This window comes from Amblyomma americanum, chromosome 3 (genome assembly GCF_052857255.1).
Source record: "Amblyomma americanum isolate KBUSLIRL-KWMA chromosome 3, ASM5285725v1, whole genome shotgun sequence".
NCBI classification, from domain to species: domain Eukaryota; kingdom Metazoa; phylum Arthropoda; class Arachnida; order Ixodida; family Ixodidae; genus Amblyomma; species Amblyomma americanum.
Window position 1 is genome coordinate 14,055,898 of NC_135499.1, and position 13,502 is coordinate 14,069,399.

Consider the following 13,502-nt stretch of genomic DNA (forward strand, 5'->3'; position numbering starts at 1 on the left):
AGCGCTAAAACACCGAGGACGCAGAAGGGAACAGACAGGGACGAGCACTTAATGCAGGCCTGATTCATGATTGCGAAAACTACCAACCTGAAATCGCATTGCGTTTTGTTGGCCCCTACTGCTGCCATTGTGCTGTTGTTGATGTGTTGACCGGATCTTATACCCGTGGCTAGCAGCGGCAGAAACGCCTAGTCCAGCGCAGATGATGGGGCAGCTTCCGTGGTACGAAGGCAGCTTGCGCAGACGCTGCCTTCCACGTGTCGCCGTCATTCACTTGTATTCAGTAGCAGCAGCAGCACTAAAGTTGTATTGAAGACCATTTTGAACTGCATTTAGGTAGCCACTGCTGCTGCCAATGTCTTCAAGCCTTCCATATATTTGAACCATGAAACTTTCATGCAATTCTATTGGACCATTTTAGTCGTTATCTCTTGTTCATGCGCCTCTATTGGTTGTGCGCTCTTCCACGGCATTGCATCGTAACCAGCAACTTTATACGACCAGAGCACATTTAGTTAGTCCGCGCTTCGTCGTGCCTCTTGCTTCTATGAAATCCAAGCGCTGTTGCGGTTTGATATGGGATATCAAGCTAATCAACTTTTTCTGCTTGCCTTCCTTCGCCTTGTGACGTCAATAAAAATTGAAGAAGCAGCATATTCGTGCCGCGAAGACCATGTGCTGCGTACCTCACTTGCGTGTCTTTTTCTTTCAGCTGTTGGTCTCCCTGATGAAAGTAAGGCTGTTTCGTTAATGGCTCTTCATTCTTTTGTGTCCGCTCACAAAAAACGCAGGAGTGCTTCTCAAAACGAAGGCTTCAAAAAACTCTTACAATACACCCGGCGTTGCTCGACGTCCAACATATCCGAATGGCGTCGTTGCCTTCTTCAAGGCCACAAGACTAAGTTGCAGCAAAGTACTTCTACTGGCGCAGGTTATAGTCGCCTGATGGCTCATAATGTTTTGAGCACACGTCATGTATTTGATTGGCGTTTAGCAGCCGCACGTCAGTGCTGTCGCCTAAAATTAGCTGTGTTTGGTTCATTAGGAACATGCCGTTATGAGAAGAGGTGACTGTGCATGTTTGTGCCGCTTTGCCAGCGTCGATCTCCCGTAGTTCTGCATAGCACATATTAAATGGGGCATTGGACATCCAAAGCCTAGAAGATAATGAGCTAATTAACACCGATGCCAGCTGTTGCTGCCATCATGAGTCACCTTACCTCAAAAGCGGCTATAGTGGGTTCAACTAATCTTTGCCATCCACCCAGTGTTTTAACGAAATGAAAAATGTACACATTTGTTTTGTTCTCAGTTACGTTGAGTTCAATTTATTATCACAGGGGTATTGTATAAGGGGCGGAAAATTAGAGAACGATTAGTACTATCGTTGTCACGTCAGTTAGGCATATATGATCTGTTAGGCGGCTTTGATCAAGTCTGATGGACAAGTGATAGCCTTGCTGCGCGGGAGAAGATTGAGGCAGTAAATGTAGCCATATGGACACGAGGCAGGGCGACCTAAAGAATATGGCAGATTCCATGAGATATGCGAGCTGGTGGTGAGATGAAGCCTGCGCAGTCATAGGTGTTGTGAAAGAAGTTATGAAATTGTGCGAAACTGGCGATGCGGAGACGAAAGCGGGTTCACCTTTGAGGTATGACATTCTGGCTTTAATGAATAGCAGTTATGAATGAATCTAACGGCACAGCTGTGGGAAGGTACAAGATCATTTATGGGTTATACTTGACGCGTATTCGCAATCGCGAATGCATATTAAAGCTGTGGTCCGATTAGCGATTGGTACGCTAAGTGTTAAAGTGTTCGGGAGCATAATTAGAATTGCGTTTCAAGAAACAAAGTGTTGTTCGCCGATGAAACTACTGTAACGGGGGATCAGGCCAGCGCTTAAAGGGATATACCAGTCTATTTTGTGCGTCGTGCCTTGCTGCGTTTCAAGCGTTTGCTGTGTGGCGTGCTCATTTCTGATGGTGAAGAGTGGCGCAAAAGCAACAATGTTATGAGTACGTTGACATCGGTTGACCTTCTTGGTGTGCCGCGCAGTAGGTGCAAGAACACAGAGTACGACTGCCCAGAGTTCACGTGTAAAAATGGCGCCGCTATCCGCGAACTGTGGGCGCTCATCGTCCATTTTTGAATATCTAGGTAAGGAAATTATTTTTAATGTCTTCACTCAATATATGCTTTCGAAATATTTTCCCAGCAACGACGTTTTCAGACTAAAGTGTAAGAGATCTTATTTACCTCCCAACTTAACCTTAGGGTCAGGTCAAGTTCTTAGCTGCCATTTGACTCGGGTCGTGTAATCGACCGGGAGAGATGACAAGAAGAAAGGAGAGTTGCTCTCGCTGCCGTTGCTATGTGTCGTCTCGTTGGCCATCCGGTTTCGCCTGCCTCGGCGTCTTGCGCTCGTTAGCGTTTGCTCTTTGGCGCCAAAGTTTCGCGGCCGCACTGCGGTTCGCGTCGGTGGCCATTTTCCGGAGAGGAGTAGTGCCATCGGCGCTCCTTGAGCCTCCTGGCTGCTCGTGCGTGGGGGGAGAAAGCGCCTGCTCCCACCATTCTCCGCGGAGAGCATCGAAAATGAGATAACATAGCATACTGCAACTCACAGTCGAAGCGAACGTGACGACGCGCTGAAGCTTGTCACATTACACAGAACCGGCGCTTTAAGACCACGCTAAAAACGGGCGTGTTTGTGCTGCACATCGCGGCTGGAGTTCGCTTGTTTTATGACAGTGCGCGACGCATCGATCTAATAGTATTGTATTGAAATCGCATGTGACTGTGGGCGGGACTACAACCTAACCTTATATTTTATGACAAAATTCTGGTACCTTTACGAATTTCAGTCTGCTGGATGAAATCGCAGTCGTGTGTAATTAATATTTGCATTGCTGGGAGGCAGCACAAATAGGTTTGCGGTCTGGTACGTAGAGCCAGTGCTGCTGCGGGCGGTGATGCCAGCTGTCGCGGCGGCAAAGATGCAGCGCATTGGCGGTCATGCTGTGTTCTCGTAATGACAGCTTACGAACGGGCAGAAAATCTGTTCTTTTAGCAGCTCAAGAACAGAAGACGTCTTAAAGCAGTGAATTTGGACTTGCACAATTAACTGCAGATTCACAAAAATGCAGTGACAACAAAAAGCCTGTGCTTTGTTTGGTACCGACTGCTGCGACTAATAGATTATCTCTAGAATGCCATTCCTGCAATTCGCGACGAAAGCTTTATTGATACAACAAAACGCAGTCACAGCGAACTCTAGATTAACGATTTTTTCTAATTTACTAATATTTTTCAGACCCTATGCTCAGCGTATATTCTTTCGATGTAAATACAGTTATTATGAATTTAAAGATTGCGACTTTTATGACAATCATTTAAATGATTTGTGACCACCCTTTTGTTTTTCTTGGATCTCAAGAACTCTCCTATACTACGAAATTAATAATTCTGAACCGATAAGTTTCTAAACTTCGCTTGTACCATCTTCGGCAAGCCACATGATAAGCTATAGCAAAAGTGGACTACAAGAGCACGAAGCGAACACCTCGCCTCTGCAACACAGCAGAGGTCAAGAAAAACGAACGGCTCTTTGTGGTTGTTTTGGGTAGCGTCCGCTTGGAATCGATGGTAGTATATATCGTAATTTCTGCTCAGCATGAAGTTTGCTGCTCGCCTTATTGTTGCAATCCTGTAATGCATTGCGTACTTGAACGATTCAACTCTATGCCTTAGAAACACACGTAGAATCTGGCGTTATTTGCAGTGAGTAAATTTGTTGCAGGTTGAGCAAATCAACGACATTCTCACACAAAACAACTCCATGTTGTGCGCAACGGTAGAGGACTAAAGCATGCGATAAAAGCCATTTATAAACAAAAACTGATAAGGCGCAAGCTAATATTGTACTCTTCTGTTCAGAGTAGTCTGCACTACCTGCTAAAAATTCGACCAATAGGGTCCTGAGCCCACGGCGGGGGAGGATTACTGGGGAGCAACCACCATGGCTGTTGAAGTAAGTTTCTATACGTCTGCATTTCGTCAGCTTTTTCAATGGTATTTCTTCTGAACAGAGCTAAGCGCTCTCTTCACAGATGATGACAAAAGTTATTGAAACAGTCCTATCAAGTGTAACTCATTACACACAAGCTAATGCTCTCGGGACGAAGAAGGAATTCTGAAAGGAACAGCTGTGTGGAGCCATGAAACGAAGCAGCGGCGAAACCGGATGTCGTACACTGGCCTTGAGACATACCTACGGCCAAGGCTCGTATTAACTGCCCCAATCTCAACGGTGAGTAAAATCGTTTATCACAACCGAAGTTTCATGCGCAATTTTGAACTTGTTCATTCTGCCAACACTCTCATTTTTGAGCCTTAACGCCGCAGTCGCAATGTGAGGCTGCGCCAGTGAAATAGTTTTTATAAATTTGTAGTTACGTCACCAAGTGAGATTTGTCAACGGTTCACTCCATCAGGTACCACTTTATTTTGTTATTTTTATCTTTGCCAGGTTTCACCCGCAGTCATCGTTGGCCCGTGCATTTCTTGGGGCGATAGGAAGCAGCTAGTATGCTGCAGAGAGCCCGTGCAATCGTCAACTTGCAACCCGACACATCTCAGAGAAGACCTAGTGCTTTGTTGCTCTGTATATTACGTAAGGAGCATTACGTATACGGAGATTTTATTCAAGCTATGGTAGGATGTGCCGGTATAGTCGAAATACATGCGCGAAAAAAAAAAGGATACGGGATTTTGTTGTCGAAGCTCCACTTTGAGAGAAGTGTACAGTCAGGCCAGAATGAAAGCAAAAAGCAAAACAAAATATCTTACCTGTGTACTTGCGCATAAAAAGCCTGATTCATGTTTAAGGGCAAAAGGTGTAACGAAGTACATATTCATAAAATAGTTATAAATTAATATCTGCCTACAAAGTAAAAAGTAAGGTATATGCGTACTCGCGTTTCATTCCGGCATGACTTTACGTTGCAGTTTTCATGCGCTCCTATAAAACGGCATAAAGGATGCGTCTTGAACCTATTTTCTACTTCATATATTTTTTCTCGGATTGTTCTTCTTCTAGGGAAGCATTTTTGTAACTTATGATCATTAAAAAGTTCTACTCATATTTAAAATTCGTTTTACTTCACGTTCGTATAGTGCTCCTCAGCTATGCCTCTACATGTAAAACTTAACCACATTCCTTACTTAATTTTTTTTAAAAACGTATAGGTGATGACGTTGTAAGAATGTACATAGGAGGGTTAGATGTAAGACTGGCTAGGTCTACTTGCGCAAGATACTTTATGAAAATTTCTCTTGCAGTGCATTCAACGGAGCTTGGGTTCGTCAGAAAACTGAAAAATCTCGCGCTCTCTAAGCTTAATTTTTGACTTGATATAAAACCTACTAACTTTATGGAATGGGTATTTTCATAATGCAGCTCCTAAACTTCACTTCACTTTAGTCACTTTACTTTTTTTCCTTTAAAACCCTCGTGTTAGGGTATTTATAACACAAGGAGTGGGACACACATAGATTAACAACAGACGAAGTGCACAAAAAATTGAACGAGTTATACAAAGAAAAATGATTATCGTGATGCATACATATATGTTAACAACTGAATAAACACAGAAAAATTTGAACGAGTTATACAAAGAAAAATTATTATCATGATGCAAGCAAACGCGTACTTTGGTTAAGAAATATAGTTTGGCATGTGATGGCAGCAAGTTCTTGGGGAAGGCCGTTCCGATCGCTAGAAGTGTGGGGAAAGAATTATGAAGATTTGTGCGTGCAACGTGGTGGATATACCTCCATAATGTTAAAACAGCGCTAAGCAACAAGGACGAAGAAAAGAGGGAACACACACAAAGGCGCTGAACTTACAACTAAATTTTTATTGGAGCACTCTAATTCCTTGAGAAAAAAAGAAACTAACCTAGCCAAGCAATGCTTCATGTGTAAATGCACACCGTATTTTGTTTACACGGAAGTGTTGTTTATGCACAATGATCGGCGCACAAGAGAGATAGCAGTGGCCTTCCATATCGCAAGAAAGACAAGCTGTTGCGTCAGCACACCTTCAGTAACCCTAACCTCCAAGGAAATGAGCACAGGGGATAGCATATCGGCGATAACTGCACGATCCTTTAATGCAGTGTGTGTTCATTTGCATTTTTAAATGAGTACATCTGTATTTGACCATGCGCATGTGCGTAGTTCTTGTGTATGTATAAACTGACCTGAATACTTCAAATAAAATTTAGTTGTAAGATCAGCGCCTGTGTGTGCGTTCCCTTCTTTCTTCGTCCTTGTTGCTTAGCGCTGCTTTAACATTATGGAGCATTTCCAACTCGCCCAATCTGCCGTTCTTCTACAGTTCGATATACCTGCTGCTGATGTCCGGTGCGAAGAGAGAAGCGTGGAGGGGAGGGCAGATATAGGGTTCCTGTGGTAGCTCGGAATAAAAGAATTTAGGAAATAAGCATAAACTAACAATATGGTGACGAAGTGCAAGAGTAGGTAGATTGGACTGCGATTTCAGAGCTGATATGCTGAACTCACCCCTTACTATAAAACACTATGAATGGGTTGCCATCACACCTACACACCTACACACCTACATCACACCTACACACATGCCATCACAACTACCACACATGAAGCGCATTGCGTCAGTGATATTTGGAAGGACGTTTCAAATTTTTTATGGTGTGCCAAACTCTCAATAATTTCTACATTGGTGCTCTTGTGGCGTTATCAATTTGACTTTCATAATGCAAACTGATCAGCGCACTTGCAGAGAAGAAGCAGCCTTTCAGAAGGTAAACAATATTTTTTGTTGCGGTTCTTGATTCTTATACGCCCTATACACTAACCCCCCCCCCCCCCCCCCCCCCCCGTGATACCCTCTAAAGAGAGCCTTTAGAAGCAAACTGACCAAATAAATAAAAAGTAAGATCTAAGTGGTCGCCGACCTTGTATGAAGAGATGAAACACGATAGGCTTCCATAACCATTTGCAAACACTCTACGCTTCTATAACCATTTGCAAACACTGCAGCCTAGAGTTCCACGCCTGGTTTTAGTTTTCCTTTTTGTCTGATTGTATGGTTCGTTTGGCCGTTTACTTAATTTAATATTTTTCCACGATTTACTGTTTTTTTCCAAAACATCTCCCTGAGAAACTACTTGTGTTACTTCTCTTTTGTCTTTTGTCATGAACATTCTGCACTGCACAAATATAAACTTTAACACAAAGACACGCGATCCATAGCACCAGTAACATGTGAGTCTTTGTCTAAAAAGTGCCTTGGCTAGCAGATGCGTAGCACTTATTCAACATGTCACAACACAAAAAACGTTACACAGGAAGAGGGCCGCTACTTGGAGGGCTGATCTGCATTACAAGCGGGTAAAAAACATACTTTATACCCAACACCCTAAGATTCAGAAAGCAGACACCTGTGGGACTTTCAGAGGCTAAACTAAGCAAGGACATGAACACACACCAAAAGCATGACAGAGTTTGGGAATTTTGATTGGACAGAACAGTTTGCACAAAGAGGACCAGTCGAAATGTAACTTATCCTGCGATTGTGGAATCAACTTTACAACGAGACAGAAAGCAAAAGGCAGCTTTTATGTAGACCTCTGCTATCATGCAGCTTTGAAAAATTACAGTTCGTAATTGCTACTTCATCCTGACCTCAACGAGTCCTGTGTTCTGTCGGTACTACTCGGACCTACTTTATGGTGAGTGCAAGCTATTTTCTGTGGCTCTCCTACTTTTTACTGCCACGATGTTTCTTGTCTCCTAGGTCTGCTACAACTGTTTGATTTTTAGAAAATGTTTCTGAAGCTACAGCTACAAAAAGTACTTGTGCTGTACTTGTACTTGCGTATACTTGGCCCCTGCACCCATCATCCTGTGCAAATATTCACACCTCATCCTTCGAGTGCTGAGGCTGAGCAGCTAAAGGATCAAGTTGCATGACTCACTGCACAGTTTTACTGCCTCTATGGAATGAACAAAAGCAAAGCACAAGATTCCGCTCTTTTACACTCAACGAGTAAGAGGGGGTTCTGGCCAAGTTCAATCTACATAGTCTGCAACGTCCAACAACGGTTCAAGCCAAATGTTAGGTCTGCAAGCGTCCCTTGCACTTCGCAGTTGTCTTCTTCAGAGCACTGGTCCAGCATGGCTAGATGCTATGCTACACTAGAAGATATTGCTTCCACAACGGCTGCAGCCAAACTGTTTGTTGCAGCCGCTGAGCGTCTCTTTTACTTCTTCACCTCAAAGCGCACGGCGCTAACGTGCCACCACAAGGCCTCCCCCTCAGGAGACGGAGTCGTCCCAGCGAAGTCTGCCGGCTAGGTGAAAGAGGGTAGGGAGATGTCTTGTTGGGCAAAAGTAGAAAGAGAAGTGAGGGGGCAGCTGATGAAGGAAGCACGGTGTTGTCGGCGTGGGCAAACTTTATGTCGTTGAGGGAGATGATTGTGTTATAACTGATGACACATGGTATTTAAGTTTTGTCGCCCCGCGCGACGACGAGATGGGGTCCATTATATGATGCCTGAAGCGCACGGCGAGCACAATCCACGCATAAGAGAACATAGGCGCTGTCTCTCAAATCACGGTGGCCAAAGGTCAGCTTGCACTGACGCTCCTTGAAAGCAATGAAAGCAGCATTGACGGCCTCGATGCACGTGAAGCGGGTGCCTTTGGGTTGGCCAACTAAGTAAACTTTTCAGTGGTTGCAGAACAGCAGCAAGTTGTCACTTGATTTCTAACACCATTCCTCACGCAAATTTTACGCTGCATTTCTCGCAAAGAAACTGCAGACACAGAAATTGGTGTGCCTCAAGTACAATGACCACAAACCTCTTGGCTTCATACTGGAGCGCATCGCACAGACATAATGTCCTACTCTGCACTTTGGTAGTCAACAATTAGTCAATGAAGTGCGCATAATGAAAGTAGCGCTACACGACTCTCTCTGCACTTTGGCAGTGAACAATTAGTCAATGAAGTGCACATAATTCAAATAGCGCTACACGACTAACAGGCTTCCTAGTGCGCCGAGCCACTCCCAACAGTGCTCCAAGTCATCCCTGTGTTTGTGCTGTACCAGACTGAGAAGGCAGAGGCTGCCCGTGTTTCTGGCTCAAATTTTTGCCCTTCGGCACTGCACTTTCAAACCTAAGCTCTGGCACTACACTTTCTATCAAAATTCCTCTCAGTCGTTCATACCTATTGCACTAACGCGGCTGTTTGGGCTTGATGGTCAGTGATCATGGTTAAAGAATGCAGCGCGAAAAGACAAGGACCAACGAAGAAGTGCACAGGACTGGCGCTGACTATCAGCACATTTATTCAGAGAAAAAGCAGCTTTTTAAATGCCATCCAGAACCAACGTGACCCAATAAATCAGCAGTCTTGACAAAGCTATCAAACACAGATACAAATCATTGCCCACAATATCAAAGTACCAGCACAACGAAGCGACGCAACGTTGACCCCGAACCCAAAACTAGAGGACCAGGAAGAGCCATAAGATAGAAGAATACACGCCCTCGCAGCACGAGGCAAATGACAGAAACAAGGAACAACCAACTATAATAAACACGAAAACAACACAGTCACCGCAAAACTGTGTCAAAAGTCGAAGAAAAGCAGAGTCAAGGGGCAAAACGCTTAACAAAACAAACAAAACGGTACGCTAAACCGCTCAAAGTCATATCGAGTCAAAGAAAAGTTAAAAGGTTCTAAAGAACAAGACTTGTTCCAATTAACATGCAAAACAGACTCGTAATTACAGTAGACCTAGCAAACTGGACTCATTGTCCAAAAGTAAAATTGAAGGCGTGCGGACGCACTTGCCTCCTGCGAGGCACGGATGATCGCCAAACCAGGAGACAAGTGCGTCAGCACTTATTTTACCTGCTACCTGTATTACCAAAACACGCTTGGGAGAAAGTTGGAGCCCGGAAAAAATTAAAATTTGATTTTTGGGCTAGAGGGCGGTCCATTTTATTCAACCGAAGCGCTTGCGTCGGCGTTCCGCGCACAGCACAATAGCGGAAGCCAATGGTTGGGCAGAAGTAGAAACAGCGAAGCCATCTTCATACGCAGCTCTAGTAATGTCGCGGCGTTCAGACCAGGTTTCAGTACCATTTATTTCGCGTCCTTTTTGTACTTTTTCGGGGCTACTGTGATGTTTAGATAAGCTGCCAACCAAAACATCAATCTTCAGCACCATGTGAAAACCCAAGTAAACCAGATCATCGAAGAAATTTGTAGTGGCATAGCTCGGCTATGCCAGGATATACCTAGTGAGAGGTACGTTTCTCTGGCTAGGTTTGTTGTAGTTACTAAGTTTAACAATGACAGACAGATAGGGTATACACATATTTTATTCATTTTGCTTGACAGAGACGAAGACTGCCCGATTATTTGTGAAGTAGCATGCAGCGATCCCAATTCTGTCTACACACTATTTAGATTTGGTATACTCTGTTTCGTATACAAGTGCTATAGTAGTTTCCCACTGTGTAGTCTGGAGGTGAGGGTCCGAAGCTAAAGTCAAACTTTTCTTTCATACACTAACTAAGAGAGTCCTGTTTCCTGTTGAATCAGCCAGTCACACAACTGTGAAACCATGCCGTAAGCTGGTATACACGTGGCAACCACATCAATTGTCTGCTTGACAGGTGTTCGCGGTGCCACGTAGACTCCTTAGATGATGCCTCTCCAGAAGCCGAACAGAGGAGGCCTTGCCATTCACCGCGATCGAAGGGAGATGTCTGACGGTGGTTGTGGTCCCTTGTTTCACGTACACACAGACTCCAGCGTTATTAATTGGTTCAAACCAACTGCCAGGCGACAAGCTCAGGATCGGAAGAGTTAATCTTCTCTTTTCTATACCACGCTGGACTCCTCTGCATGCATGTCAAACGTTGTGATACAGACGCCCATTACATCTCCGCTGCGGTTCGGGTAATAGAGCGGCGTGCGGCGAGGCGGCGAGGCGGCGACGAAGAACGCGGCGCAGCTGTGGTGTCTCCCTGGTTACCACGGTACCGGCGCACGCGCCGAACTGCTCATCCGCGTGACGCCACACTTGGCTCCAACGGCGAAGCGCACGCCGCACCTTGCTCCTCTCTGGTTGCCGTGGTAACGACGCATGCGCCCCACTGGATTTTCCCATGCACCGCGAAATGCTCAACTGGTAGCCCAGTGTAGCTCTCGCTACAAAGTTCCAACCTGTGCTCGAAGACGAGAAGTCTGGAGTCTTGTCTATGCCCGCGTACTCACTGGAGACCAGAAGTCCGCTGACAACATCGACGACACACTGCGCAAAAATTTTGCACAAGCTGATGCTACAGCACGAACATGCACGCCAACAGATGTCATTGAGAGAGCATGCAATACACACCTGACGCTTTGGCGCTGTTGACCCGCTCTGCCAGCTCCCCACAGCGAGAAGACACTGCGCTGCTGCGGAGTACAACGTTGGCACGGTGCCAGGCCTCAGGGAACGTTTTCCTCGAATGCCGAAGCCAGCGAGTTATGTCGGGTTGCACTCGTAGCTGCTGTTGTCAAAGTGTAGTGAGAATATAACACAGTATATTTTCTTGGAGTCCAATAGTGGCGCCCAGTTGTACGCACAAAATCTATCCAGGCTTGCTTCTGCGCGGCATCCCGAGGAAATTTATGCAGCGCCGCTTCGGTGCCGTACTTGCTGAGGCAAAAGTGAACCGCGCACGAAACCGGAGTCATGGCGTTTTGTGTGTCTGACTGCGCGCGTAAACTAAAACGCAAGCAGGACTGCGTGACTTGCGGGATCGCTACAGCAGCATGCGTTGACTCGGTCGTGAGCCGCAGTCGTGAGCGTGTAGGAAAAGAAAGATTCGCGAGCACGGTTGCTAGGCCGCAAAACCGCAAAACTTTGTTCCGTATGTCATAAACTGCAATGACGTAACAAATACTTGATGCGTTTTCTTCTCTTTCCCTACGTCACGTTGATGCACTAGGGATGGGTCGGACTTCCATGAGCGAGTATTTTCACAAACTTTAAAATGAGATTAAAATATATTCCAGACCTCCCTTGAGTTTATTACTTGGTTCCTATGGTGCTCACGTACCAAGGAAACGTATGACAGTCTTTGTACAACCTTCGAATTTGGTGTTCTACCCTTTTAAGTGGCTGCGAAAACACGGCGGAAAAACACAGTCCTTGTTCTGTCAGCGTCCACAGGTATTCGCTCCGAGCACTGGCAGTCCGGCTATGCTAATGCTCATCTTCTTCACGCTAAGTTTCATGTATGTGTGCGCCATGTTAGATCACGAGACAGCGTTATTCCTGAGTATTTAAATGAATGAACTGCTTCTTTTGCCGTGTGCGCGGCAAAATAAGAGATTTAGTGTAGGATCATTCCACTCCAAACACCCAAGATCTAGCGCTCGACCATCTCCAATTTGTTCAAAAGAATTCACGGAAATTTATCCTAACCAGCATAATCAAGGCCTAAAATATCTTTGCCCGAAAAAATTTACTCGTGAGGTGAGCGCAGTTTGAATATTTAGAAGAGGCGAGAAACCAGGCAGTGCTCAGTAATTCATAAAAAATTCAAATTTCGAGAAAAAACACTTCACAATTTTTTATTGGCATGTGTACATTCTGGGTTTCGATAGACTGCGCAGCATGCAGCTTTAGATGCCATCATCATCATCATCATCATCAGCCTGACCACCCGTTTCCTTTGCCAGTTGCGCCCACCCTATACCTGCAAACTTCTTAATCTCATCCGCCCACAAAACCTCTGCCGCCGCCTGCTATGCTTGCCTTCACTTGGAACCCACTCCGTTGCCCTTAAGGACCAGCGGTTATCTTGCCTTCGCAGTACATGCCCTGCGGAAGCGCATTTCTTCCTCTTGATTTCGACTAGGATATCATTAACACGCTTTTATTCCCTCACCCACTCTTCCCGCTTCCGGTCTCTTAACGTTACACATCATGTTCCTTTCCATGGCTCGCTGTGTTCCTGAACTTAAGCTCAACCCTTTTCGTTATCCTCCACGTTTCTGCCCCGTGGGTGAGTACCAGTAAGATACAGCTGTTGTACACTTTTCTCATAAAGGGTTATTGGTAACCTGCTATTCATGATCTGAGAGAACCTGCCATATGCGCTCCACGTCATTCTTATCCTTCTAGTTATTTCTCTCTCATGATCCGTATCAGCTGTCACTACCTGCCCTAAGTAGACGTATTCCCTTACCGCTTCCAGCACCTCGCTTCCGATTGTGAACTTCTTTTCCTTTCCTAAGCTGTCGAACATTACTTTGGTTTTCTGCATGTTAATTTTCAGACCAACCGTTCTGCTCCGCCTGTATAAATCCTTAAGGGAAAATAGCGCGAAAGACGGGGACAAGTGAAGAAAACAACAGGACCAGCGCCTTGTGTCCTTCCTTG

At 45.2% G+C, this 13,502-nt stretch overlaps 1 protein-coding gene across 1 annotated transcript in view; it reads left to right on the top strand.

Moving 5' to 3' along the window:
• Positions 1–717: 717 nt before the first annotated feature.
• The window catches only part of LOC144122864 (uncharacterized), a 968,996-nt gene continuing 956,211 nt past the window's right edge, over positions 718–13,502 (top strand). The window contains exon 1 of the mRNA XM_077655844.1: positions 718–733. The gene's annotated coding sequence lies outside the window, so the exon portion shown is untranslated. The remainder of the gene's footprint in view (positions 734–13,502) is intronic.